Source organism: Aethalodelphis obliquidens, unplaced genomic scaffold (assembly GCF_003676395.1).
Source record: "Aethalodelphis obliquidens isolate GAN/ISIS:26980383/991018 unplaced genomic scaffold, ASM367639v1 scaffold20, whole genome shotgun sequence".
Classification (NCBI taxonomy): domain Eukaryota; kingdom Metazoa; phylum Chordata; class Mammalia; order Artiodactyla; family Delphinidae; genus Aethalodelphis; species Aethalodelphis obliquidens.
The window spans coordinates 23,614,926-23,642,507 of NW_020837964.1; the positions used below are offsets into that span (position 1 = coordinate 23,614,926).

The following is a 27,582-nucleotide window of genomic DNA, read 5'->3' on the forward strand; positions in this document are numbered from 1 at the left end:
TCAACCACTGCGCCACCAGGGAAGCCCTGGAGTTCACCCTTTGTAGTGATTGTCTGTGTTTGTGCCTGCTTATATTCCCTAAGTTCTGAGAACTGTCATGTCAGATGCCAACCCTCACTTCATACCGTTCATTCTGCCAAGAGGAAGTCTATTTATTTTGAGTCATTTGTATCATTGTTGCAATTTAAGGGCAAGAAATATGCTCTTAACACATATCAACACAATCACCTTCATTTTTCTTTTTTCTTAAATACATAACTGCCCGAGAAGGTTCATTTTGCTCCTTTTTTGTGTGTAAATCCAAACCCTAGCTCGGTGCTTTTCAACAATCTTGGACTCTTTTTTTTTTTATTTTTTATTTATTTATTTTTGGCTGCGTTGAATCTTTGTTGCTGCATGTGGGCTTTCTCTAGTTGCGGTGAGTGAGGTCTACTCTTCGTTGTGGTGAGTGGGCTTCTCATTGCAGTGACTTCTCTTGTTGTGGAGCACGGGCTCTAGGTGCACGGGCTTCAGTAGTTGTGGCATGCAGACTTCGGTAGTTGTGGCTTGCGGACTCTAGAGCATAGGCTTACTAGTTGTGGTGCACGGGCTTAGTTGCTCCGCGGCATGTGGGATCTTCCCGGACCAGGGCGTGAACCCATGTCCCCTGCATTGGCAGGCAGATTCTCAACCACTGAGCCACCAGGGAAGCCCAACAATCTTGGACCCTTAACATTCTGTTGTGGTCTTTTGCCAAGAACAAGAGGCAATTTGAGGTACAGGGCAACAGGGAGGTGTTCCCTACCCTTTTTTGGAACAGTGGAAAACTTGTTTGAGATGAGCAGCCTGCACCCTGTCAGATTTCCTGACGCTTTCTCAAGCAGCACTAAAGGAAATGAACTAATGGTAGCCGATGCTTGTGATGGGCAGACTCCCTCCTGCCTGCCACTCAGAATTGGAATGTGAGTGAAACCTGTGGGGGCCAGGGCCAACCCTGAGAGAAACAGGTTTTTAACAGCATGAATTTATGAATCCAGTCAATGCAAATGAGAGCTTACTGTGCTTGGAGTCTAAAAATGATGCCTCATTTATTAAATTAAGCTGCAGAAATTCTACTCCAATAATGTTAAATGAGAGTTTTTAACTCTCAAAGCCAGGCTTTTCTTTTGGTTATTCTCCTTATTTGATAGTGTTATTTTACACTCTCCTTTACATGGAAGGGAGAGTAAAGATTTGCGGATGGAAGGGGCTGTGCTTACAGCCAGATAAAAGTGGGTCGGAGTCACAATTATGCCTTTTACCTGCCCTAGGTCTCACTGCTTTTAAGATAACCTTTATCATCCTTAAAATGGACCTAATTCCCTAAGCTATAAGAGTGTGGTGAATGAGAGTGTAGGAAGGAAGATCATGGCCTATGACTCAATAGTTCAGTGGAAATAAAAGGAGGAGAGAAAAACTTCAGACACATACGTCAAGATAAGTGTTTTCACAGAGTAGTTTCTGGGGCACATGCAAGAACTCCTATTCACTCTTTTTTTTTTTTTTTTCCTTGAGCTGATCACAGGAATCTACATAAAACTATCCTCGAAGGAACTCTTATTCTAGTGAAAGAGCCACTGGCCTTAAAGTCATGTCTCTACTTAAATCCAGCTGTGATATAAGTGATATGAAAATTTTAACCCCAGCATGAGATTCTCACTAGGTTACTAATGATCAGTATTAACATGATGGGAGGGAATGTGGTGGTATTGGAAGGAGAAAATGAAAACCTATAGACTATTTGAAGTCAACCATATGTGGGATCTTTGGGCATGTCTATCTTTTACTAACTACATGACATGGACTAGTATTTTATCCTTTCTACTACTTGGTTTCCTCCTTTCTAAAGTGAAAATACCCTGTATTTGCATGATTGCTTTGATTGATAAACGAGATAATGCTTGTAATGATCCCAGCACAGAGCTTTGAATGCCGTGGTTGTTTTGGAGTGCCAGTCTTCTACCTACATCCTAAAAATTAATAATTGCTCATTGTTTGTTTCTGCGTTTTGGAACATAATTGACTTAATTTTAATGGTTTGATTCAGTGTATTCTTTAGTATTCTTATTTAGACACAGATTTTATGATGATGATGTTATATAGTTGAATATTTAGGTACATATTACAGGTGTGCGTGTATGTGTGTTTGTTATTTTTGTTTCTGAATGACCACACTTTCTTTCTTTGTGGCCAAATTATATCAGTAGACAAGTTGGTTTGCTCTCAAATTACTCCCACCTCATGTCTGTATGAAAGAAGTACAAGAAGGATGTAAACTAGAGAACTGCTTTATCCTCTTCTTTTCAAAGCTCCATTCTCAATGAAGAGGTTCAGCCTAATAAGGCCCTTTGTGTTAAAACCAATGAACATTCATTTTAATTGATAATTCTTCCTGAATTTTGAAATATGGTTTCTCATCTCAAGAAGCCGATTTTACTAACCCTTTGATAGTGTCACATTTGTAATCAAGGCATAAGAACAATTAATTGTTAGGATTAGGGTGTAAACAGAAGGATAATTCACAAATATGCATTCTCCATACCTGTTATGCTAAAGAACCACTGCAAATGAAAAGAATTAGCATACGTTATGGGCCACTTTCATGAAAGTGCCTGCTTGCAAATGAGAACACCTGGGTGGAAATATGCAGTGGCGGTGCTCCCCAAAGGTACACTAGTGCCATCTCTGTCCTTGTTAGCATGTTTTATCAGGAAGGCAGTCAGCTGTAAGAGGACCACGTGTGTGTGTGTGTGTGTAAAATTGTTCTTACTTTTGTTCTTTTGCTTTTCTTTTACTTAGAATTAAATTTATTTGGTAGCAGGAGACAAGAGTCTCTTTGTGAGGCGTCCACTTTGTGTGAGCTCATTTTAGAATTTTTTGTTTAGGTTTTTAAGAGCCTGGGCGTATAGACAATTGGGTAGCTAAATGTCGAACTTAGGATACTTTGCTATTATGAACTTTGGGACTCATAAGTGTGTCTTTTGTTGGAGACATTTAACAAACATATGTGAAACAACTGTTCTGTGCCAGGTCTCGTGCTGGTGCTGGGTATGACGTAATTACCATATTGCGGTGATTGTAGCCTTTAGGGAAAGATGATTTGTTTTGGATCTTACCTCCCCTGAGAATGTAAACACATTAATAAATTAAGCATCAGAATGGGAGGTTGGTTGACAATTAAACAAACAGGGTACAGATAGAAAATAGTAAACGGGTAGGGGTAGTGTAGTTTAGATGATGTGGTCTTAAAGGGACCACTTTTGACATTTAATTAGACCATGATGCCCATTTCAGAGAGTTTGAACATGCTGTTTCTTATATGTTGAACACTCTTGCCCCCAACCTCAATACCAAAAGCCATAGAGAAGCAACTGATTGGGGGTGGGGGGTAGGATGTATTTTATACATAAAGAACAGCATGATCAAAGGCCTTGAGGCAGATAGAGGTGGGGAAGAGCTAGATGCATATGAGGAACTAAGATACTTCTGTGTTAGAGGCCAGATTACGCAGGGCATGTAGACCACTGTAAGAAATCTGGATTTTATTGCTTTGTTCACAGGAAAGCCATTGAAGGATTTTAAGCAAAAAAGGATGCAAAGTACTTTACATTAGAAAAAAAAAAAATCAGTCCACCTTCTACTGAGCAGTGAGGTAGTATGGAAAGAGAAAGGTAACCAGTAAACCATCTGTAAGGCCTATAGTTAACCCAGGAGAGAGCATGGATGATAATTTATAGAGAAGGAGAGATGTAGGTGACAGATTCCCTGTATATTTTTGGGCAGACTGAGACCCATAAAGAGGCAGTGATTTGCTCAAGGCCACAGACCCACTCAAGGGTTGAGCTAGATGTACAGGCAAGTATCTTTCCCCCCTAAGCCAGTGCTCATTGTAAATAAGTGAGCTTTGAAGGACTTTCCAGGGAGAAATACCCAAGGGTTTAATTGTGTTGCCATTGGCTGCCTCTTGTTTGGTAGAGATAAGCAAGGCAGAAAGGCTTTTAAACAAGCTTAAAAGCCGGTTTCTGAGTATTCATTTACATCTGATTTGTTAGAAGATTCTCAATTAAAGAAAACAACAACAACAAAAATCAACATTACCGGTATATTTGCTTTCTTGAATTTCAGAAATTCTGGGATCTTGGGAAAGGCTTTAGAAAATGGGTAGTTTTTAAATTTCCCAAGTCATTCCCTTTTCCTTTGTCTTTCAGTCTTTTTCACAATGGAGAAGAAAGTCTTAGTTTATTGTTAGTCCTTAGCGAGTGTTAAAAAGAAAGATTAACACCTACCTGGGCCTGAGGCTCCCCTCCCTCGTTTCTTTTTTTAAAAACGTATTTATGTATTTTTGGCTGCTTTGGGTCTTTGTTGCTGCAAACGGGCTTCTCATTGTGGTGGCTTCTCTTTTTGCACAGCACGGGCTCTAGGCGTGCGGGCTTCAGTAGTTGTGTCACGGGCTCTAGAGTACAGGCTCAGTAGTTGTGGCGCACGGGCTTAGTTGCCCCATGGCATGTGGGGTCTTCCTGGACCAGGGCTCGAACCCTCGTCCTCTGAATTGGCAGGCGGGCGGATTCTTAACCCCTACACCACCAGGGAAACTCCCTCCCTCCTTTCTTAGAGACTTTGACAAGCTACAGCATCTAGACAGAATTTAATCACGTTGCTTCATTTCCATTGAATTTATTTTTATTATTACAGTTGTTTATGGCATGTGATATAGGTTTTCTGTTATATTTCAAAAAGTTTTCTTTTGAAATAAATTTGAGTAAAAAGTCAACTTAAAGAGAAAAGTAAAAATGTTATAGGGGCTTCCCTGGTGGCGCAGTGGTTGAGAGTCTGCCTAACATTGCAGGGGACGCGGGTTCGTGCCCCGGTCCGGGAAGATCCCACATGCTGCGGAGTGGCTGGGCCCCTGAGCCATGGCCGCTGAGCCTGCGCGTCCGGAGCCTGTGCTCTGCAACGGGCGAGGCCACAACAGTGAGAGGCCTGCGTACCGCAAAAAAAAAAGAAAAAAAGAAAAAATGTTATAGATAGTATGGGTATGTAACAAACATAAAGCAGGATTTTGGATCCCTTGTACGGGTCACCTCACTGATGGTCCTGTTGGCGTAGTGGAGATGTGGAGAGGGGTTTGCTAGGGGCCAGTTTTCTGTGTCTGCTCCCCCACCCCACCCCTCCCACTCCCACTTTGTTTTTCACTCTGCGGGAAGAATCAGTTTCCCATATTCCCATAGTAAGGCAGTGAGTATGAGATACAAAACAGCCCTAATCTTCAGAACCAACCTCATAATGAAGGTGGGGGTGGAGAGAAAAGAATGAATTTAAATGTTTATCAAAGGAAACACTTTTTAAGGTAAATTATGCTTTATGTGTACCATGGAATGGTGCAGTCACTAAACATACCAAATTGATCTAGGTACAATGTGGTAACTGATTTCTAAAACAGATTAAATGAAAAAAGGTCAAAAGATGCTACACATTTGTGCTTTATTTCTCCCATTTTTATAAAGAAAATAAATGCTGCATGCATGCTAATGTAGATGAAGATAGTACGCACTTGGGGAAGTTATCACGTATTGCCTCAGGCAGGGTTGGGAGGTAGACTTGGGAAAAGGCTTACGTCTATTTTATACAATTTTATACCAATGTTCCATTTTGTCGAGTTATGCCATACTTTTCTCACAAAAACAGAAGGGACAGCACACAGTTTTTGAAGGAAAGGAATGAATACCAATTTTAAGTCAGAGCTCATTCAGTTCAACAGTATTAGAAGCAAGGCTTTAGGCCAGCAGCTGAAGACTAACTGGGCTTAAGGCAGACATGCCCAGCACTTTCCTCAAACAGCAGATCCACGGGGTCACATGATGGTAACCAGAGATGCTGTGGGTGGCACAGTCATGGTGACATCCTCCTCGTGCCTGCTCCCTTCCCCACCCCACGCCTAGTGAGGACTCAGGACTAATCCCACTCTCATGGAGACACGTTTACTTAGCATTTGTACTTTTCCCACTTTTAACAACTTTCACAAAGATTTACTGAGTATCTGCTCTTTGCTAGGCATTGTTCTTGGTATAGAAATGCAGAAGTGCAGAAGACAGTCTTACCTAACATGATTTTGGTGTGAAGCAGTCAGTTTACCTTGGAAGGGAAGAGAACTATACTTACTTATGTAAGTGCTATGTATAAGGCAGGGATAAGAGATAAACAGTAATGCAGGTAGGGATTTCCTCTGTGCAGTGGTAACATCAGAGCAGAAGCTGGAAGGAAAGCACTGTGAAAACTCTTTCCCTGGAATGGGGAGGAGCTGGTCAGGTATAAGGAAAGAAAGAGAACATTGTGGCATCATCATCGTCGTCCTAAATGAGGCAGAGAAGAGAGACGGGCAGGGAGGGCTGTGGAGGTGGACAGGGATGTGACCGAGAAATACGTGATGGAGATTTGCGGCCACAGGAGACTTTGAGTGGGAGAGTAACGCGATGCGATACGTGCTTTTTAAGAGGTTCTGTCTTCAAGGCTGTAGTAGAAGCAGGAGCTCATTTGGGATGCTACTCTGATTTTCTTAGAACTTTCATCTTAGAACTTTAAGGAATGCAAATCCTCAGAGAATGTGGATGAGAGAAAGAAAGTAAAAGTGACGGGAACGCTCTTAAAGCTATCAGAGAGAGATCCGACAGTAGTTTTTAAAAGTATGAAGTATACTGCTCAGCTTGACCACAAGGATCCAGCCAGTCAAAACAGCGTCGGTGATGGATGATTAAAGAGGAAAGAAAGAAGGATGGGATGGACACAGGCATGCGGACTGAATAAAGAAGGGGCAACAGCTCTGAAGTACCAGAAATTCACCCATTGTTTCTGTGTGCATGCTGCATTTCTTTCAACATCAGAGCATTTGTGAGTGTTAGGCTGTGGATTCCATATGTCACGCTGCACTATTCAGAAACATCTTCAGTAAACACGTATTGAGTGCTCCACTGTGATAGGCTCTGTGCTGAAGACAGAAAAAAATAGGCCATGTAGTGATCATGCCCTAAGGACTCAGCTTCTGGAGAGACAGGGCTGGTTTCTTGTGCATAAAATCTGTGGAGTCACACAGGCCTCTGCTGCTCAGAAGGGCCCCCATGCCTGGATTCATTCCCTGCTGTCACTCTTGTGAGTGAAGTCTGATGAGAGAAAGGAGCCTGCACATAAGCAGAAGAGCTATGTGGAAGAAAGGAGAGTATTTCATGTTTTAGTACCTTTTTTCCCTGCGTTTTCATTTTGTACTGGGCATCATGAATCATGTATCTGGTTTGCAGCCAGACATGTGGATATTTAAACCAGTCATTACAGTAGACCCTGGCTTCTCCTAGGTGAGAAGTGCCCCGTGCACAGGTGTAGGGTTAGATAGAGGCACTGAAGTCAGACAGAGGTGGGAGATGCAGGGGGTCAAAGAAGGCTTTCAGGAACAAGCGAGAATGCAGTTGACTTTTGAAGGAAAATCAGGAGTTGGACAAATGAGAGAAAGGACTTCAGGCAGAGAGAGCAAACAGTATATGTGACTCTGAGAGGGTGTAAGGAGTTGTGCCTGGGGCTTTAACACTGTCCTTGAGGCTTTAGTTCAGGGAATGGCTTGGGGTCCTATTGACTGGAGATGGACCTGGAGAGAAATGGTCAGGCTCAGATCAGGGAGAGCCTTCTGTGTCACACTGTTGAGTAGAGAACAGTGTCTGAAGTACTACTTTTCGTAAATAACCTCAGATGTGCAGGTAGTAAGGAAGGTGTTCAGGAGAGTGACGATTGTTTTTATTAAGGATTACATGACACTCCTTGTGCAAATCTTCTCATGTGCATCACTTTGCTTCATAAGGCTGTTTTGAAGATTCCTATTCATCCCTACCCTGGAGCATGGATGAAGGAACTGAGGTTGAGGCTATGACCCTCCAAACAGGTGGCCTTAGAGAAAGTGGGAAACTGAGATTCATGTCAAGTATTTTGACTTCAGAGCCCATGCTCTTGACTTCCACTTTTTTTTGGGCATCCCTCCAGAATGGTAGGCCGACAGCCATGGTGGGAAAAGGCTTTGACACATTGATAAGGCTTGATCTAAATTATAAGGGTTGTAGAACTTTACTGTTATAGATGAATGTGACAATATTCTTACATTGATACAACTCTGCTTTGTTTAGCTATTTTCCCACATACCACCACACTCATATAGAGTAATTCAACTTTCAAATAGATCAAAGAACTCTTATAACTTCAGGCCTGCATACATACTTTTTCTTTTGACTGGAGAGCAGTTCCAAGCACTCCTTTATTTTGCTCAGTCTCTAGAAACCCACCTAAGCTATCACTGACCTCTGGCATTTTCCTTGCCTCATGCAGACTGGCTTGGCTTCCCTTTTCCAAAGTTCCTTAATCCTCTGTGCTCTCTTATCTCTTGAGATAAATGTACTTATCTCCTCTCTCACTGGACAGGAGGTTCTTGAGGACAGGCACATGTTTTATTTCTGCATTTCTGCACCGTTTTATTCTGCATATACTCAGTCTCTAAAACAATTGGGAGTATAGTCAGTGTACAATTGTATTCCAGCGTGTGTAACCATCCATTGTCCTAGTAGAATCTGTTTAGTGGAGTGCCTGACATTAACAGAAAATTCTATTGAGTGCCTAGTGTAAGGCAGACACTGCTGGGTTCTGGGACTATAAAGATGAAGGAAAAGACATGTTAAGGGGGAAGAAACAATTTTAAATATGGTGCTCAGCAGAGGTGGGGTTATATTCAGGCTGTAACCTGAAGGGTGAGAAACCAGCTATGTAAAGATTCATGTGGAAAGTATTTCATCCATTGAGAAAGTACCAGATTCAAAGGATCTGTGTTGCAAGAAAATTTGTCATGTTCAGATAGCCTGTGTGGCTGGACCAGAGCAAATGAATGTGTGTGCCTGAGTGTATATGTGTTTGTGTTCATACGTCTTTATGTGGTTGTTCATATATTTTTCAATCCTTTTATTTCCATCCTTAAATCCTACACTCTACTTTTTTGTATCTGAGCTGAATGGCTGCTTAAATAGTTGGAGTCTCTTGAAGTCACATTAACTGGTATTCTGTTTCACAGAAACGGTGAACCTGGGAGATAGGGAGGGTTTCCAATGTGTTCGTTTTAAACTACACTTAGCTGCTGCTCCTGGCTCTTAAATTGACATTCTTTCTGGCTTCCTTGAAGGGAACAATCAGATAGACTGTAGGTGGTCTTGCTTAGACATTTGAAGCTTTATTCTTAGACAAATACTGCCAGGATATGCTTTGATTCCTGAGAGCAGCTAGAACCTTTCATGGTGTGTGTGTGTGTGTGTGTGTGTGTGTGTGTGTGTGTGTGTGTGTGTGTGTGTATCTATATGTCTAAGGGGAGGAGAAAGGACTAGTAACGTTGATCTCTTGAGTCTCTGATTGTGTAATTAAGAATTAATTGGCCAAAACCTAATTTTGAATATATAACCACTTCCACTAACTTGCTTCTGCTGAAATGATTTGCAAGCAATATTACATTAACCCCTGATCTACTCTGAATACACTTGTTTCTATGAATGTCAGTATTCTGCGTGGAGGATAGCATGGTCTTCATTAGATGGAATTCCATTTCTCTTTTGTTCGTTTTGTTTTGTTTGTTTGTTTTTTGGAATTCCATTTCTTAAACACTTACTGGGTCTATGGCCTTGGTTAAATTGTTTTCCCAACTCTCATTTACTTCCTCATCTGTGAAACAGAGCCTACTTTAGAAGATTACCTTTGAAATACAGTGTTAGTGGTAGTTCATTATGTGTTCACTTTTAAGATTGTTACTACCAAGCAGAGTTTATAATTACAGAATTATTATTTAGTTGTCTCACTTTTCCCATAAAAATTGGGAGTCAGTTTTCAAAAATCAAATAATTATGTGCACTTGAACTGATTCTCAAAAGAATTTTTGTTCTGCAAATATGTTTAGAGTATTTATCATGGTTCAAGTTTAGTCCCGGGTGCTAGGAATATAGAGATGTGTAAAGCCCATTCCTAGTCATTCTAGAGAGCATCATATTAAAATCGCTGTCGAGACTGGTACTGGACATGAAATCCTGAGTAGGGGAGAGGGTGTGAAAAACCAAGAGGGACAAACACCATATCTAGTTTTTTATATCTCCTTTCTCCATAACAGATAGATGAGAGGTGGTCAGTTGACTTAGAAGTGTGTCCTCCTGAGATACAGGAAATCCTGCCATGAAAAGATTTCAACTGAGTGGAAGGCTCCACCCATCAGTCTCTAAATAGGGGAAACATATGTTCCAAACATGCTATATGAATTGAGATGCTTTTATAAAGTTGACCAATATAACTTGAAAGAAAATTGAATCTTTTGGTAGCAGTTATTCTTTGTTTAGTCCTCAGTCCTTTGATATTTGAAAGGGAATGTTTCCACATAGTCATAGCATGTCTTTCTCTCGTAATACTTAACCAGTATCAGTTTTCTAAGTGAAACAGAATTGGTCTTGTGCTCAGAGATTTTGGGAGACAAGAGCTAGTATTTATAATACTAGTTTCCCACTAATAACAATATGATACATTATTTTTAAATACATTTTCACAAAGAACAACAAATAAAATTAATAGTATTCTGGTATAGAAAAAAATCAAGTAGATGGAAGGGAAAAAAGCAAAAATATGGAAGTAGTACTGCGCTTTTTGAAGATTTTACATTTTAAATATGTGGAGTCCTTCCACCTACCAGTCTTTCCTCTTCTACCCTTGAGGTCCAAATGATCAACTGCTTTCATGATTTATTGAAAAGATATCCCAGGTGATTTCCTTGCATCCATTTACTCCCCTTCCCAATTTGCACTCTACACTTAATCATAGAGGTGATACAATTTGATGTGCATTTTGAAAAGATCATGTGAGATACTACACATTAATCGTTTTTCTTTACATATAGGAGATAAAATCTTGAGGATCTCTAATAGACATCACATGACTTGCCCCTGCCTTTCTAGTCAACCTTCTGCAGACCATGCATCCTCTTCAACATAATCTGTGCTCCTCCCATTCTGGCCTCCTTCCATTTCTTGATGTTTACATGGGTTTTTTTCCATACATGGGTTTTTTTCCTCTGAGTTTTTCCTTCCATTTCTTGATGTTTACATGTTTTTTTTTTTTCCATACATGGGTTTTTTTCCTCTGGGTTTTTCCTCTTTCTTCTATCTTGAATTCACCTCCCATGCCATCCCAACTCCACATTAACTCCTAACTTTTCTGAAAAAGTTAAATATTTATTAAATATTTATTTCATTTGAGAAGCCTTCCCTGATACCCCTTCATGGAGTCAAATCTCTTCCTTCATTTTCACATGATACCCAATACTTATCTTCTATAACACTTAGCAACACAAATACCAAAAATAAACACAAAACATAAAGAAAACTGTAAGTGTGTCCCCCAAGTCAAACTATACATTATTATTTTCTTTTTTTTTTTTTTTTTTTTTTTTTTTGCGGCACGCGGGCCTCTCACTGTTGTGGCCTCTCCCGTTGCGGAGCACAGGCTCCGGACGCGCAGGCTCAGCGGCCATGGCTCATGCGCCCAGCCGCTCCGCGGCATGTGGGATCTTCCCGGACCGGGGCACGAACCCGTGTCCCCAGTATCGGCAGGCAGACTCTAAACCACTGCACCACCAGGGAAGCCCTATTATTTTCTTGGTGTTAACCATTATAGTCTCAGCACCTAACCCAGTAAAGGAGCTCAAAATATATTTATGTTTGAATTAATTATTGAATGGAATTCCCTCATGGTATTCTTCAACTATGGTACTGGTATTTTGTTTCTATGTAATAAACTCATGCAGGAAATTAGAGTTTACTGGCTTATTTTAACTCATATGAATAATAAAAGTAATTTTCACAAATTTCAAAAAAATTTATTTCATCAGGTAATTATTAAACATGAGGTCTAAAGAACTCTACTTTGGAAGATACACTGATGAACAAGAAGACATGCCTTCAGGATGCCTAATAATATTCAGTAACTGATTTAAGGTTTATTCTATTTCTTTCTACATCAAAGGTTTCTACTAACTTATGCCATGAATGAATTCCAGCAAAGTTGGCAAATTCCTGTGAACCAAATCCTATTTTCCCATCCACTTGCATTATGATATTGAAAATGCATTTCCTCTTGGTGAGGGGACCTGCAGTATTCAATTGCTTAGCATGGTGGATGCCTGGGAAATCATATCCCTTTAAATGAGTAAAGAGAAAAGAAGGAGGAGCCATAGGGGTTATAGGAATTGCTAATGTCCTATAAAGGTGCTGCAGTTAAAGGTTAGTGGTGGCCTAGAAATTATTTCTGGCTTTTACCTTCAGTAGAGTAAATATGAGACTCAGTAGTGAAGGCAAGCAGAGCCTTTTGGTTTTGAATCACAGTTTTTCCCCACTAGTGGAATGACCTAGGGCAATTTACTCAACTTCTTTGAGTTCCATATTTTTCAAATGTGAAAGTAAGATAATATGGGATTTTTCATAGGTGTATTGAGAGGACTAAACAAAGTATATATGTATTTTTTAGCATAATGGCTGATACAAAGGAAGCACTCATTTAAATATATCTATGTTTATTATTATTACTATTAGTAGTAGTATTACTCTTAACCAAAGACTGGAGTGTGGAGTGTTAGTGGCATAAAGACATAAAGAATTAGAAATAATAGTTGACCTGATGTTGGGGAGGAAAATAAGAAAATATCACATCTTGAGTTTTTTGTTTTTTTTTTTAAATATTATCATTTTTGGCACTAAGCCATTTGATCAAAAGCAATAGGGGGGATCGACACCCAGTTACATTCCCCATGGTACTCTGCACTCATGTCATTTAATCTTTTCAACATTGATTCACTCAACAAACAAGTATTGAAATCCTATGCACATTTGCTAAATAGAGTAAAATCTAGCACCTTCCTGCAATATTTCCCTAAAGGTGTCTGTCTTTAGAAGAGCTGCTTCTCAGCTAAAAATATCCTACTCTCTGTCTAATCTCTAGTACCTTCTCTCAACACATAAGTGAGAGAGGGGAAAAAAAATCTATTTGGGATCAAAGGGTCTTGCCTTCTGTATTACAACCTGTACCACTTAGCAGAGAGTGTGCTGGACTCATCGTTTACAGACAGAAGGGCTTTATCAATAATTTTGCTGTACCACATCATTTACAGGTCCCTGGCTGTCTTGATTTCAGGCTTATTCAGGCTACACATGCTGTAAAAAATCAGGGCACAGGAAACACAAGTGTGATGCTGTGGTTCATGGAGCTTAAGATGTCTTAACTCTAACATTTACTCAAGTGCATCCTGTGAGGTATTAATAGATATCACATGAACTAACGTTTCCCAGTGTTCACCACAAAACCTGCAAGTTTGTCATATTAACATGTTTCTTTGCTGCAGGAGTAATCAGACTTTTTTTTTTTTAACATCTTTATTGGAGTATAATTGCTTTACAATGGTGTGATAGTTTCTGCGTTATAACAAAGTGAATCTGCTATACATATCCATATATCTCCATATCTCCTCCCTTTTGCGTCTCCCTCCCACCCTCCCTATCCACCCCCTCTAGGTGGACACAAAGCACTGAGCTGATCTCCCTGTGCTGTGTGGCTGCTTCCCACTAGCTATCTATTTTGGTAATCAGACTTTTAATTTGCCGACCTGTTTTGTGTGTCTCCACATCAGTGATATAGCATAAAGTCAACACAGCACATAAGTTCCCCAAAATATATTTGATCACTTTGGGTGCATAAGATAATTTTAAAAAATATTCACCCCCTCTGCTACTTCCATCATCAGAGGAGTATGTTTCCCTGCCCCAATTTTATCAAAAGTATTGAGAGGAGGAAGGTAATTTTCTAATAAAAAGATACTGTACTGAACAATTAGCACATGCTCTTGTCTTTAGCATATTCTTGAGAGGGATTAAAAATATGCATTTAGCATCTGTTGTTGAACTGCTGCTTCTTTCAGTCAGCGCTGGACAGGTTCTATGCCAGTTGGGGCCCCAGTTGTATCCTGGTTACATATTGGTAATATTTGGTGAATAATGAATGAGTAGCGTGTCTGCTATTGGAGAGACACTGTGCTAGATGTTAAGAGTTGACTGTGTTCTAAGCCCCTTTTGGATGTTTCTTCCAATTTCGTGAATTTTTTAAACCTAAACTTACGTAATCAGATTCAAATCAGAAAAGCAAGAGATCAGAAATACTCAGAAGCTAATTCTTACAGTCAGGCTTAAGTTAACCCTTTGATAGATATCTTAACGTCTTTCTGTTTTATTATGTTATTCTTTACAGTGTCAGCACCACTTAAACATCTTCTCAGGTCCTGTCCCAATTTGGTGTCGTTAAATGAAGTTCAGTTGGTAATTACCAACTAATTGATTTACATGTAGTTTTTCTCGTTGTGTTGCCATTATCAATGTGGGATTCTTTTTAAAATTTATTTATTTATTTTTGGCTGCATTGGATCTTCGTTGCTGCCCGCAGGCTTTCTCTAGTTGCAGCGAGCAGGGGCTACGCTTCGTTGCAGTGCGTGGGCTTCTCATTGTGGTGGCTTCTCTTGCTGCAGAGCACGGGCTCTAGGAGCACAGGCTTCAGTAGTTGTGGCACATGGGCTTAGTTGCTCCGTGGGATCTTCCCGGACCAGGACTCGAACCCGTGTCCCCTGCATTGGCAGGTGAATTCTTAACCACTGCGCCACCTGGGAAGTCCCCAAAGTGGGATTCCTAATGGCTAGATAACTAGGACAGAAGTATGGACAGGGAAGATATGCTGGTTAACTGTGCATGGTCAGGAGTCCCTGTGCTCTCAACCACATATTTTGCCTGACTGTCTCACTGTAATAGGAACTCCATCAAATGCACATGTCTTTGGATTATTTTCATTTCCTTGTGGCATCTATTATTTGAGAACAGAGCCACAACAGCCTTGTAAGTTGGCCAATAGCAATTCCATGCTTAAATTTAAATACACTTTTAACCCTGTTTGACGTTTATTTTAATCTTAGACATAATTTACAATACTCTAGAGTAATGAATGAAGCTTTTCTAAGAAAGAATTGAAACAAATACGTAGAACGAAGGGAAAAAAACATATTCATGTATTAAGTCTGAAAAGGAGTGTTACTTCATTTAGAGAAAAAAGTGTAGTATAATTTCTCTCAGATTTACACTACCCGAAACATGAACTCTATTCCATTTTTGTTTTCCATTGACTCATATATTCCAGGAGGAGAGACTTCAACCTAGAATGAGAATTTCTTGAAAGAAGGGGTCACGTTTTATTCATCATCTCTGTGTGTAACTCCTCTGGAAAATAATAGGGACTCAAGATATGTTTGTATGACTCTGTATGACTGAAAAGTACGAAAGATTGAATGGTACAGTTACAAAAATACGTTTTTGGGGAATGATCAGCCTTTTCCTTGACACATTTAATACAATTTTTATTCAAACTGTTTAGATATTAAAAAAAAAACTCAGTACCTTACAGAAAAGTCATATTTGCCTTATTTCCTCCTAATCATTGTAATAATAATCATACCCAAACCTAAAGTGAAATATACTTCCATTTAGAAATAAGATCTACAATAGCATTCATGTGTGGGAAATAAATAATGGTTTGGAGTTGTTCTGATAATGTTTGTGATTGTTTTTGAGCAATCTTGAAATTCTTGGGTTTAATAAATAAAGACCTGTTTCAGACCCATCAGTAAGAGAATACTTGGTAAATTAGTAGAGACACTGCTTCAGTCACTGTGGAATATTCCACTCAGTAAATAGGAGAATTGACCTTTTACCTGGGAACCAGATAACCAGATTTGGTCAACTTTAGTTACCTACAGTCTGATTCCAGATCCTCAATTACTAGATCCTCAATTACTTCTCTTCTCCTCTGAATTCTTTATGTAACATTGTTTTTTGAGATTTCCCTGGTGGTCCAGTGGTTGAGAATCTGCCTTCCAATGCAGGAGACATGGGTTCGATCCCTCGTCGGGGAACTAAGATCCCACATGCCTCGTGGGGCAACTAAGCCCCGCAACTACTGAGCCCATGTGCCACAGCTATGACCCAACACAACCAAAAATAAAAATAAAGAAAACAAATATTTTTTTACAAAAAGATTGTTTTCCACCAGTCAAGAGAAGAAGAAAAACACTGTTGTTCAGCTTAGCAAATATTTATTAAGAGGCCAAAAGGTGGAGATCTAGAATCTGCAGGTATTTATTTATGAGCTGTGCCTCCTTGGACAAGTCATTCAGTGGCGTTGAACTTCAGAAAAATCTTTTTCTTTCTAAATTCCATCTTGTTTTCAGGGTCAAGGGGGTTAACACGTACAAGGAGAAAAGGTAGAAGAAAACTGTATGTCCTGCACAATTGTTGTATACCAAATAGTGTACCTTTCAAACCTCAGCTTCCTAATTTACTAAATAAGTGTGTTCATACCTACCTACTTCAAAGGAGAAAATAGAAGTTTGAGCAGGCACCAGCTGTCGGAAATTGAACTCAAGTCCTAACATGCCTGATTCTAAAATTTAGGTTTTTTTTTTTTTTTTTTTTCCTAAATATCCTCTCCAGGAACACTGTAAATAAAGGTATTAAAAGCAATGCTTTCTTTAGAATTTGCTAGGCACCATGCAGTACACGATCTTCAATTCTTATAGTTTCCACAATTTCCTATAGAGATACTTTTCACTTAGAAATAAAAAAGAGGGGGACCTTCTCTGGCGGAGGAGTAAGACGTGGAGATCACCTTCCTCCCCACAGATACATCAAAAATACATCTACATGTAGAACAACTCCTACAGAACACCTACTGAACACTGGCAGAAGACCTCAGACTTCCCAAAAGGCAAGAAACTTGCCATATACCTGGGTAGGGCAAAAGAAAAAACAGAGACAAAAGAATAGGGAGGGTACCTGCACCTCTGGGAGGGAGCTGTGAAGGAAGAAAAGTTTCCACACACTAGGAAGCCCCTTCACTGGCGCCCAGCGGGTGCAGGGGGGAAGCTTCGGAGCCACGGAGGAGAGCGCAGCAACAGGGGTACAGAGGGCAAACCTGAGAGGCTTGTCTGCTCACCCACTGGGGCGGGCGGGGGTGGGAGCTGAGGCTCGGGCTTCGGAGGTCAGACCCCAGGGAGAGGACTGGGGTTGGCTGCATGAACACAGCCTGAAGGGGGCTAGTGTGCCACAGCTAGCTGCGAGGGAGTCCGGGAAAAAGTCTGGAGCTGCCTATGGGGCAAGAGACCATTGTTTCAGGGTGCAGGAGGAGAGGGGATTCAGAGCACCGCCTAAATGAGCTCCAGAGACGGGCGTGCGCCGCGGCTATCAGCTCAGACCCCAGATACATGAAATGCTAACACTGCTGCTGCTGCCACCAAGAATCCTGTGTGCAAGCACAGGTCACTCTCCACCCCCCACCCCCCGGCAGGAGCCTGTGCAGCCTGCCACTGCCAGGGTCCCGGGATCCAGGGACAAGTTCCTTGGGAGAACACACAGCACACCTCAGGCTGTTGCAGCGTCACATCAGCCTCTGCCGCCACAGGGTTGCCCAGCATTCCGTACCCCTCCCTCCCCCCGGCCTGAATGAGCAAGAGCCCTCTAATCAGCCGCTGCTTTAACCCCCTCCTGTCTGGGCAGGGAACAGTTGCCTGAGGGTGACCTACATCCAGAGGAGGGGCCAAAACCAAAGCTAAACCCCAGGAGCTGTGCGAACAAAGAAGAGAAAGGGAAATCTCTCCCAGCAACCTCAGCAGTGGATAAATCCCCACAATCAGCTTGATGTACCCTGCATCTGTGGAATACCTGAATAGAAAATGAATCATCCCAAAATTGAGGCGGTGGACTTTGGGAGCAACTGTAGACTTGGGGTTTGCTCTCAGCGACTGATTTGTTTCTATTTTTATTTTTATCTTAGTTTATAGTGCTTGGTATCATTGGTGCATTTCTTTATTGGTTTGGTTGCTCTCTTCTTTTTTGTTTTTTTACTATTTTTTTAATTTTAATAATTTAAAAAATTTTTTTTACTATTATTTAAAAACATTTTTTTTCTTTCTCTTTTTCTCCCTTTTCTTCTGAGCTGTGTGGCTGACAGAGTCTTGGTGCTCTGGCCTGGTGTCAGGCCTGAGCCTCTGAGGTGGGACAGCCGAGTTCACGACATTGGACCACCAGAGACCTCCTGGCCCCAAGTAATATCAATTGGCGGGAGCTCTCCCAGAGATCTGTGTCTCAGCACTAAGACCCAGTTCCACCCAATGGCCAGCAAGTTCCAATGCTGGACTCCACATGCCAAACAACTAGCAAGACAGGAACACAACCCCACCCATTAGCAGAGAGGCTACCTAAAATCATACTGAGTTCACAGACACCCCAAAACACACCACCGGACTTGATCCTGCCCACCAGAAAGACAAGATCCAGCCTCATCCACCAGAACACAGGCACCAGTCCCCACCACCAGGAAGCCTACACAACCCACTGAACCAGCCTTACCCCCTGGGGGCAGACACCAAAAACAATGGGAACTATGAACCTGCAGCCTGAGAAAAGGAGACCCCAAACACAGTAAATTAAGCAAAATGAGAAGACAGAGAAATATGCAGCAGATGAAGGAGCAAAGCAAAAACCCACCAGACCAAACAAATGAAGAGGAAGTAGGTAGTCTACCTGAAAGAGAATTCAGAGTAATGATAGTAAAGATGATCCAAAATCTTGGAAAATACATAGTATATAGTACTCTCATTACTATGATCCACAGGATTTATTACTATAAAAACACTAAATTATGTTTAGTACTGTAATGTACTAAATGTAATTTAGGTTTTTTTTTAGTTTTTTTTTTTTTTTTTTTTTTTGCCATGAAGTATGTTTTATTTTCATTAATCATACAAATAATTTTCTATAATATCCCAGGGCAAACCGGAGAATTTGGCAATCCGATTGGAGGGTGCCTTCAGAGACCCACAGGCCGGTGGCATCGGCATGGAGTGCCTGGGTTCACAGTGCAGCTTGCCGCTTGTGTCCATCTTGTAGGTGGCTCTTCCTCCACATCACGACTAGGGTCTCCAAGATGACGGGGGTGGAGAATACTCCAGGTTCTTAGGAAATTTCACTTTGCTTGCTCTCCTGCTCAATGGTCTCTTTGGTCGGCAGGGTGTTCTCCTACGTCTCTGTCTTCTTCAGCTTGGCCTTATAGAAGCTGGCGATTTCCCCCATGTCTGGCTTCTCTGCCATTTTCTTAAAACAATCCAAAAAGTTGTGCGCCAAGCCCGTGGTCCCGGTGCTCTGACTCGTGTCGCTGCAGCAAGAGACAAAAATCCAAAATCCTGTGGACCATAGTAATGATAGTACTATGTACTATGTTTATAGTAATAAAGCTGTGGATCATAGTAATGATTTAGTACTATAATGTACTAAATTATAGTATTATAATGTACATTAGTACTATAATGATAGTAATGATCCAAAATCCTGGAAATAGAATGGAGAAAATACAAGAAATGTTTAACAAGGACCTAGAAGAACTAAAGACCAAACAAACAATGATGAACAATACAATAAATGAAATTAAAAATTCTCTAGAAGGAATTAATAGCAGAATAACTGAGGCAGAACAACGAATAAGTGAACTGGAAGATTAAATAGTGAAAATAACTACTGCAGAGCAGAATAAAGAAAAAGAATGAAAAGAATAGAGGACAGTCTCAGAGACCTCGATCTCTGGGAAAACATTAAACGCACCAACATTTGAATTATAGGGGTCCCAGAAGAAGAAGAGAAAAAGAAAGGGTCTGAGAAGATACTTGAAGAGATTATAGTTGAAAACTTCCCTAACGTGGGATAGGAAATAATCAAGTCCAGGAAGCGCAAAGAGTCCCATACAGGATAAATCCAAGGAGAAACACACCAAGACATATATTAATCAAATTATCAAAAATTAAAGACAAGGAAAAATTATTAAAAGCAGCAAGGGAAAATCAACAAATAACATACAAGGGAACTCCCATAAGGTTAACAGCTGATACTTCAGCAGAAACTCTGCAAGCCAGAAGGGTGTGGCAGGAAATATTTAAAGTGATGAAAGGGAAAAACCTACAACCAAGATTACTGTACCCAGCAAGGATGTCATTTCAGGTATGATGGAGAAATTAAAACCTTTACAGACAAGCAAAGGCTAATACAATTCAGTACCACCAAACCAGCTTTACAACAAATGCTAAAGGAACTTCTCTAGGCAGGAAACATAAGAGAAGGAAAAGACCTACAATAACACACCGAAAACAATTAAGAAAATGGTAATAGTAACATACATATCAATAACTACCTTAAACGTAAATGGGTTAAATGCTCCACCCAACAGACCAATATCACTGATGAACATAGATGCAAAAATCCTCAACAAAATACTAGCAAACAGAATCCAACAGCACATTAAAAGGATCATACACCATGATCAAGTGGGGTTTATTCCAGGAATGCAAGGATTCTTCAATATACGCAAATCTATCAATGTGATACACCATATTAACAAATTGAAGGAGAAAAACCATATGATCATCTCAATAGATGCAGAGAAAGCTTTTGACAAAATTCAACACCCATTTATGATAAAAACCCTGCAGAAAGTAGGCATAGAGGGAACTTTCCTCAACATAATAAAGGCCATATACGACAAGCCCACAGCAAACATCATCCTCAATGGTGAAAAACTGAAAGCATTTCCACTAAGATCAGGAACAAGACAAGGGTGCCCACTCTCACCACTCTTATTCAACATAGTTTTGGAAGTTTTAGCCACAGCAATCAGAGAAGAGAAGGAAATAAAAGGAATCCAAATCGGAAAAGAAGAAGTAAAGCTGTCACTGTTTGCAGATGACATGATCCTATACATAGAGAATCCTAAAGATGCTACCAGAAAACTACTAGAGCTAATCAATGAATTTGGTAAAGTAGCAGGATACAAAATTAATGCACAGAAATCTCTGGCATTCCTATACACTAATGATGAAAAATCTGAAAGAGAAATCAAGAAAACACTCCCATTTACCATTGCAACAAAAAGAATAAAATATCTAGGAATAAACCTACCTAAGGAGACAAAAGACCTGTATGCAGAAAACTATAAGACACTGATGAAAGAAATTAAAGATGATACAAATAGATGGAGACATATACCATGTTCTTGGATTGGAAGAATCAACATTGTGAAAATGACTCTACTACCCAAAGCAATCTATAGATTCAATGCAATCCCTATCAAACTACCACTGGCATTTTTCACAGAACTAGAACAAAAAATTTCGCAATTTGTATGGAAACACAAAAGACCCCGAATAGCCAAAGCAATCTTGAGAACAAAAAAAGGAACTGGAGGAATCAGGCTCCCTGACTTCAGACTATACTACAAAGCTACAGTTATCAAGACGGTATGGTACTGGCACAAAAACAGAAAGATAGATCAATGGAACAGGATAGAAAGCCCAGAGATAAACCCATGCACATATGGACACCTTATCTTTGATAAAGGTGGCAGGAATGTACAGTGGAAAAAGGACAGCCTCTTCAATAAGTGGTGCTGGGAAAACTGGACAGGTACATGTAAAAGAATGAAATTAGAACACTCCCTAACACCATACACAAAAATAAACTCAAAATGGATTAAAGACCTAAATATAAGGCCAGAAACTATCAAACTCTTAGAGGAAAACATAGGCAGAACACTCTATGACATAAATCACAGCAAGATTCTTTCTGACCCACCCCCTAGAGTAATGGAAATAAAAACAAAAATAAACAAATGGGACCTAATGAAACTTAAAAGCTTTTGCACAGCAAAGGAAACCATAAACAAGACCAAAAGACAACCCTCAGAATGGGAGAAAATATTTGCAAATGAAGCAACCAACAAAGGATTAATCTCCAAAATTTACAAGCAGCTCATGCAGCTCAACAACAAAAAAACAAACAACCCAATCCAAAAATGGGCAGAAGACCTAAATAGACATTTCTCCAAAGAAGATATACAGACTGCCAACAAACACATGAAAGAATGCTCAACGTCATTAATCATTAGAGAAATGCAAATCAAAACTACAATGAGATATCATCTCACACCAGTCAGAATGGCCATCATCAAAAAATCTAGAAACAATAAATGCTGGAGAGGGTGTGGAGAAGAGGGAACCCTCTTTAACTGCTGGTGGGAATGTGAATTGGTTCAGCCACTATGGAGAACAGTATGGAGGTTCCTTAAAAAACTACAAATAGAACTACCATATGACCCAGCAATCCCACTACTGGGCATATACCCTGAGAAAACCGAAATTCAAAAAGAGTCATGTACCAAAATGTTCATCGCAGCTCTATTTACAATAGCCCGGAGATGGAAACAACCTAAGTGCCCATCATCGGATGAATGGATAAAGAAGATGTGGCACATATATACAATGGAATATTACTCAGCCATAAAAAGAAATGAAATTGAGCTATTTGTAATGAGGTGGATAGACCTAGAGTCTGTCATACACAGTGAAGTAAGTCAGAAAGAAAAAGACAAATACAGTATGCTAACACATATATATGGAATTTAAGAAAAAAAAATGTCATGAAGAACCTAGGGGTAAGGCAGGAATAAAGACGCAGACCTCCTAGAGAACGGACTTGAGGTTATGGGGAGGGGGAAGGGTGAGCTGTGACGGGGCGAGAGAGAGTCATGGACATATACACACTAACAAACGTAGTAAGGTAGATAGCTAGTGGGAAGCAGCCGCATGGCACAGGGATATTGGCTCGGTGCTTTGTGACAGCCTGGAGGGGTGGGATAGGGAGGGTGGGAGGGAGGGAGACGCAAGAGGGAAGAGATATGGGAACATATGTATATGTATAACTGATTCACTTTGTTATAAAGCAGAAACTAACACACCATTGTAAAGTAATTATACCCCAATAAAGATGTTAAAAAAAAAAAAATGCTCCACCCAAAAGACATAGACTGGCTGAATGGATACAGAAACAAGACCCATATATATGCTGTCTACAAGAGACCCACTTCAGACCTAGAGACACATACAGACTGAAAGTAAGGGGATGGAAAAAGATATTCCATGCAAATGGAATTCAAAAGAAATCTGGAGTAGCAATTCTCATATCAGACAAAATAGACTTTAAAATAAAGACTAATACAAGAGACAAAGGAGGACACTACATAATGATCAAGGGATAAATCCAAGAAGATATAACAATTGTAAATATTTATGCATCAACATAGGAGCACCTCAATACATAAGGCAAATGCTAACAGGCATAAAAGGGGAAATCGACAGTAACACATTCAGAGTAGGGGACTTAAACACCCCACTTTCACCAATGGACGAATCATCCAAAATGAAAATAAATAAGGAAACATAAGCTTTAAGTGATACATTAAATAAGATGGACTTAGTTGGTATTTATAGGACATTCAATCCAAAAACAACAGAATACACTTCCTTCTCAAGTGCTCATGGAACAATCTCTAGGATAGATCATATCATGGGTCAAAAATCAAGCCTTGGTAAATTTAAGAAAATTGAAGTTGAATCAAGTATCTTTTCTAACCACAACGCTATGAGACTAGATATTAATTACAGGAAAAAATCTGTAAAAAATACAAACACGTGGAGGCTAAATAATATGCTACTAAATAACCAAGAGATCACTGAAGAAATCAAAGAGGAAATCAAAAAATACCTAGAAGCAAATGGCTATGAAAACACGATGACGCAAAACCTATGGGGCGCAGCAAAGCAGTTCTAAGAGGGAAATTTATAGCAATACAATCCTACCTCAAGAAACAAGAAACATCTCAAACAACAACACCTTACACCTAAAACAATTAGAGAAAGAACAGAAAACCCCCAAAGTTAAAAGAAGGAAAGAAATCATAAAGATCATATCAGAAATAAATGAAAAAGAAATGAAATGATAGCAAAAATCTGGTTCTTTGAGAACATAAACAAAATTCATAAACTATTAGCCAGACTCATCGAGAAGAAAAGGGAGAAGACTCAAATCAATGGAATTAGAAATGAAAAAGGAGGAGTAACAACTGACACTGCAGAAATACAAAAGATGATGAGAGATTACTACAAGCAACTACATGCCAATAAAATGGACAACCTGGAAGAAATGGACAAATTCTTAGAAAAGCACAACCTTCCGAGACTGAACCAGGAAGAAATAGAAAATATAAACAGACCAATCATAAGCACTGAAATTGAAACTGTGATTAAAAATCTTCCAACAAACAAAAGTCCAGAACCAGATGGCTTCACAGGAGAATTCTATCAAACATTTAGAGAAGAGCTAACACCTATCCTTCTCAAACTCTTTGAAAACATAGCAGAGGGAGGAACACTCCCAAACTCTTTCTACAAGGCCACCATCACCCTGATACCAAAGCCAGACAAAGATGTCACAAAAAAAGAAAACTACAGGCCAATATCACTGATGAACATGGATGCAAAAATCCTCAACAAAATAGTAGCAAACAGAATCTAACAGCACATTAAAAGGATCATACACCATGATCAAGTGGCGTTTATCCCAAGAATGCAAGGATTCTTCAAAATACGCAAATCAATCAACGTGATACACCGTATTAACAAATTGAAGGAGAAAAACCATATGATCATCTCAATAGGTGCAGAAAAACCTTTCGACAAAAATTCAACACCCGTTTATGATAAAATCCCTCCAGAAAGTAGGCATAGAGGGAACTTACCTCAACATAATAAAGGCCATATATGACAAACTCACAGCCAACATGTTTCTTAATGGTGAGAAACTGAAAGCATTTCCACTAAGATCAGGAACAAGACAAGGTTGCCCACTCTCACCTGTATTATTATTCAACATAGTTTTGGAAGTTTTAGCCACAGTAATCAGAGAAGAAAAAGAAATAAAAGGAATCCAAATTGGAAAAGAAAAAGTAAAACTGTCACTGTTTGCAGATGACATGATACTATACATAGAGAATCCTAAAGATGCTACCAGAAAACTACGAGAGCCAATCAATGAATTCGGTAAAGTAGCAGGATACAAAATGAATGCACAGAAATCTCTTGCATTTCTATACACTAATGATGAAAAATCTGAAAGAGAAATTAAGGAAACACTCCCACTTACCATTGCAACAAAAAGAATAAAATACCTAGGAATAAACCTACCTAAGGAAAAAAAAGACCTATATGCAGAAAATTGTAAGACACTGATGAAGGAAATTAAAGTTGATACAAAGAGATGGAGAGATATACCATGTTTTTGCATTGGAAGAATCAACATTGTGAAAATGACTATAGTACAAGCAATCTACAGATTCAGTGCAATCCCTATCAAACTACCACTTGCATTTTTCACAGAAGTAGAGCAAAAAATTTCACAATTTGTATGGAAATAGAAAAGACCCTGAATAACCAAAGCAATGTTGAGGAAGAAAAATGGAGCTGGAGGAATCAGGCTCTCAGACTTCAGACTATACTACAAAGCTACAGTAATCAAGATAGTTTGGTACTGCCACAAAAACAGAAATCTAGTTCAATGGAACAGAATAGAAAGCCCAGAGATAAACCCACGCACATATGGCTACCTTATCTTTGATAAAGGAGGCAAGAATATACATTGGAGAAAAGACAGGCTCTTCAGTAAGTGGTGATGGGAAAACTGGACAGTTACATGTAAAAGAATGAAATTAGAGCACTCCCTAACACCATACACAAAAATAAACTCAAAATGGATTAAAGACCTAAGTGTAAGGCCAGACACTATAAAACTCTTACAGAAAAACATAGGTAGAACACTCTATGTCATAAATCACAGCAAGATCCTTTTTGACCCAACTCCTAGAGAAATGGAAATAAAAACAAAAATAAAGAAATGGGACCTAATGAAACTTAAAAGCTTTTGCACAGCAAAGGAAACCATAAATGAGATGAAAAGACAACCCTCAGAATGGGAGAAAATATTTGCAAACGAAGTAACTGACAAAGGATTAATCTCCAAAATATACAAGCAGCTCATGCAGTTAAATATCAAAAAAACAACCCAATCCAAAGATGGGGAGAAAACCTAAATAGCATTTCTCCAAAGAAGATACACAGATTGCCAGCAAACACATGAAAGGATGCTCAGTATCACTAATCATTAGAGAAATGCAACTCAAAACTACAATGAGGTATCACCTCACACCGGTCAGAATGGCCATTATCAAAAAATCTACAAACAATAAATGCTGGAGAGGGTGTGGAGAAGAGGGAACCCTCTTGCACTGTTGGTGGATATGTAAATTGATACAGCCACTATGGAGAACTGTATGGAGGTTCCTTAAAAAACTAAAAATAGGAGCTTCCCTGGTGGCACAGTGGTTGAGAGTCCGCCTGCCGATGCAGGGGACACAGGTTCCTGCCCCGGTCCAGGAGGATCCCACATGCCGCGGAGCGGCTGGGCCCGTGAGCCATGGCCGCTGAGCCTGCGCGTCCGGAGCCTGTGCTCCGCAGCGGGAGAGGCCACAACGGTGAGAGGCATGCGTACGGCAAAAAAACAAACAAACAAAAAAACCTAAAAATAGAACTACCATACGACCTAGCAATCCCACTACTGGGCATATACACTGAGAAATCCATAATTCAAAAAGAGTCATGTATCACAATGTTCATTGCAGCTCTATTTACATTATCCAGGACATGGAAGCAACGTAAATGTCCATCGACAGATGAATGGATAAAGAAGATGTGGCACGTATATACAATGGAATATTACTCAGCCATAAAAAGAAATGAAATCGAGTTATTTGTAGTGAGGTGGATGGACCTAGAGATTGTCATACAGAATGAAGTAATTCAGAAAGAGAAAAATACCGTATGCTAACACATATATATGGAATCTAAAAACAACACAAAAGTTCTGAAGAACCTAGGGGCAGGACAGGAATAGGGATGCAGACCTAGAAAATGGACTTGAGGACCCAGGGAGGGGGAAGGGAAAGCTGGGACGAAGGGAGAGAGTGGCATGGACATGTATACACTATCAAATGTAAAATAAATAGCTAATGGGAAGCAGCTGCATAGCACTGGGAGATTAGCTAGGTTCTTTGTGTCCACCTAGCTGGGTGGGATAAGGAGGGTGGGAGGGAGACACAAGAGGGAGGGGATATGGGGATATATGTATACGTATAGCTAATTCACTTTGTTAAAGAGCAGAAACTAAAACACCATTGTAAAGCAATTATACTGCAATAAAGATGTTAAAAAAAAAAGAAAAAGAAGAGTTTCCAGTCTTGTTCAGACATTTTGTGCGGCTGTTCATTTTTTGGATAAATCTTAAGAAGCAAAAGTACCACTAGCTAGAAAGCCTTGTAATCTCCACAGCATTGGAGCAGGTCTTAGTGCACGAGGATGATTCAGATTCCGTGTGTGTGTGTGTGTGTGTGTGTGTGTGTGTACACGTGGGATCTTGGGGATTCACAGTGGGTGGTAGAAGATTTAAAGTA

General features: G+C 39.9%; 1 protein-coding gene and 1 pseudogene across 1 annotated transcript in view; one reads left to right on the forward strand and one right to left on the reverse strand.

Annotated features, from left to right (window-relative positions):
* CDH8 (cadherin 8) overlaps window positions 1–27,582 on the forward strand; it is a 386,699-nt gene that overhangs the window by 67,881 nt on the left and 291,236 nt on the right. The gene's annotated exons all lie outside the window — the stretch shown is intronic.
* LOC113627246 (thymosin beta-10 pseudogene) lies at window positions 18,880–19,351 on the reverse strand (annotated as a pseudogene).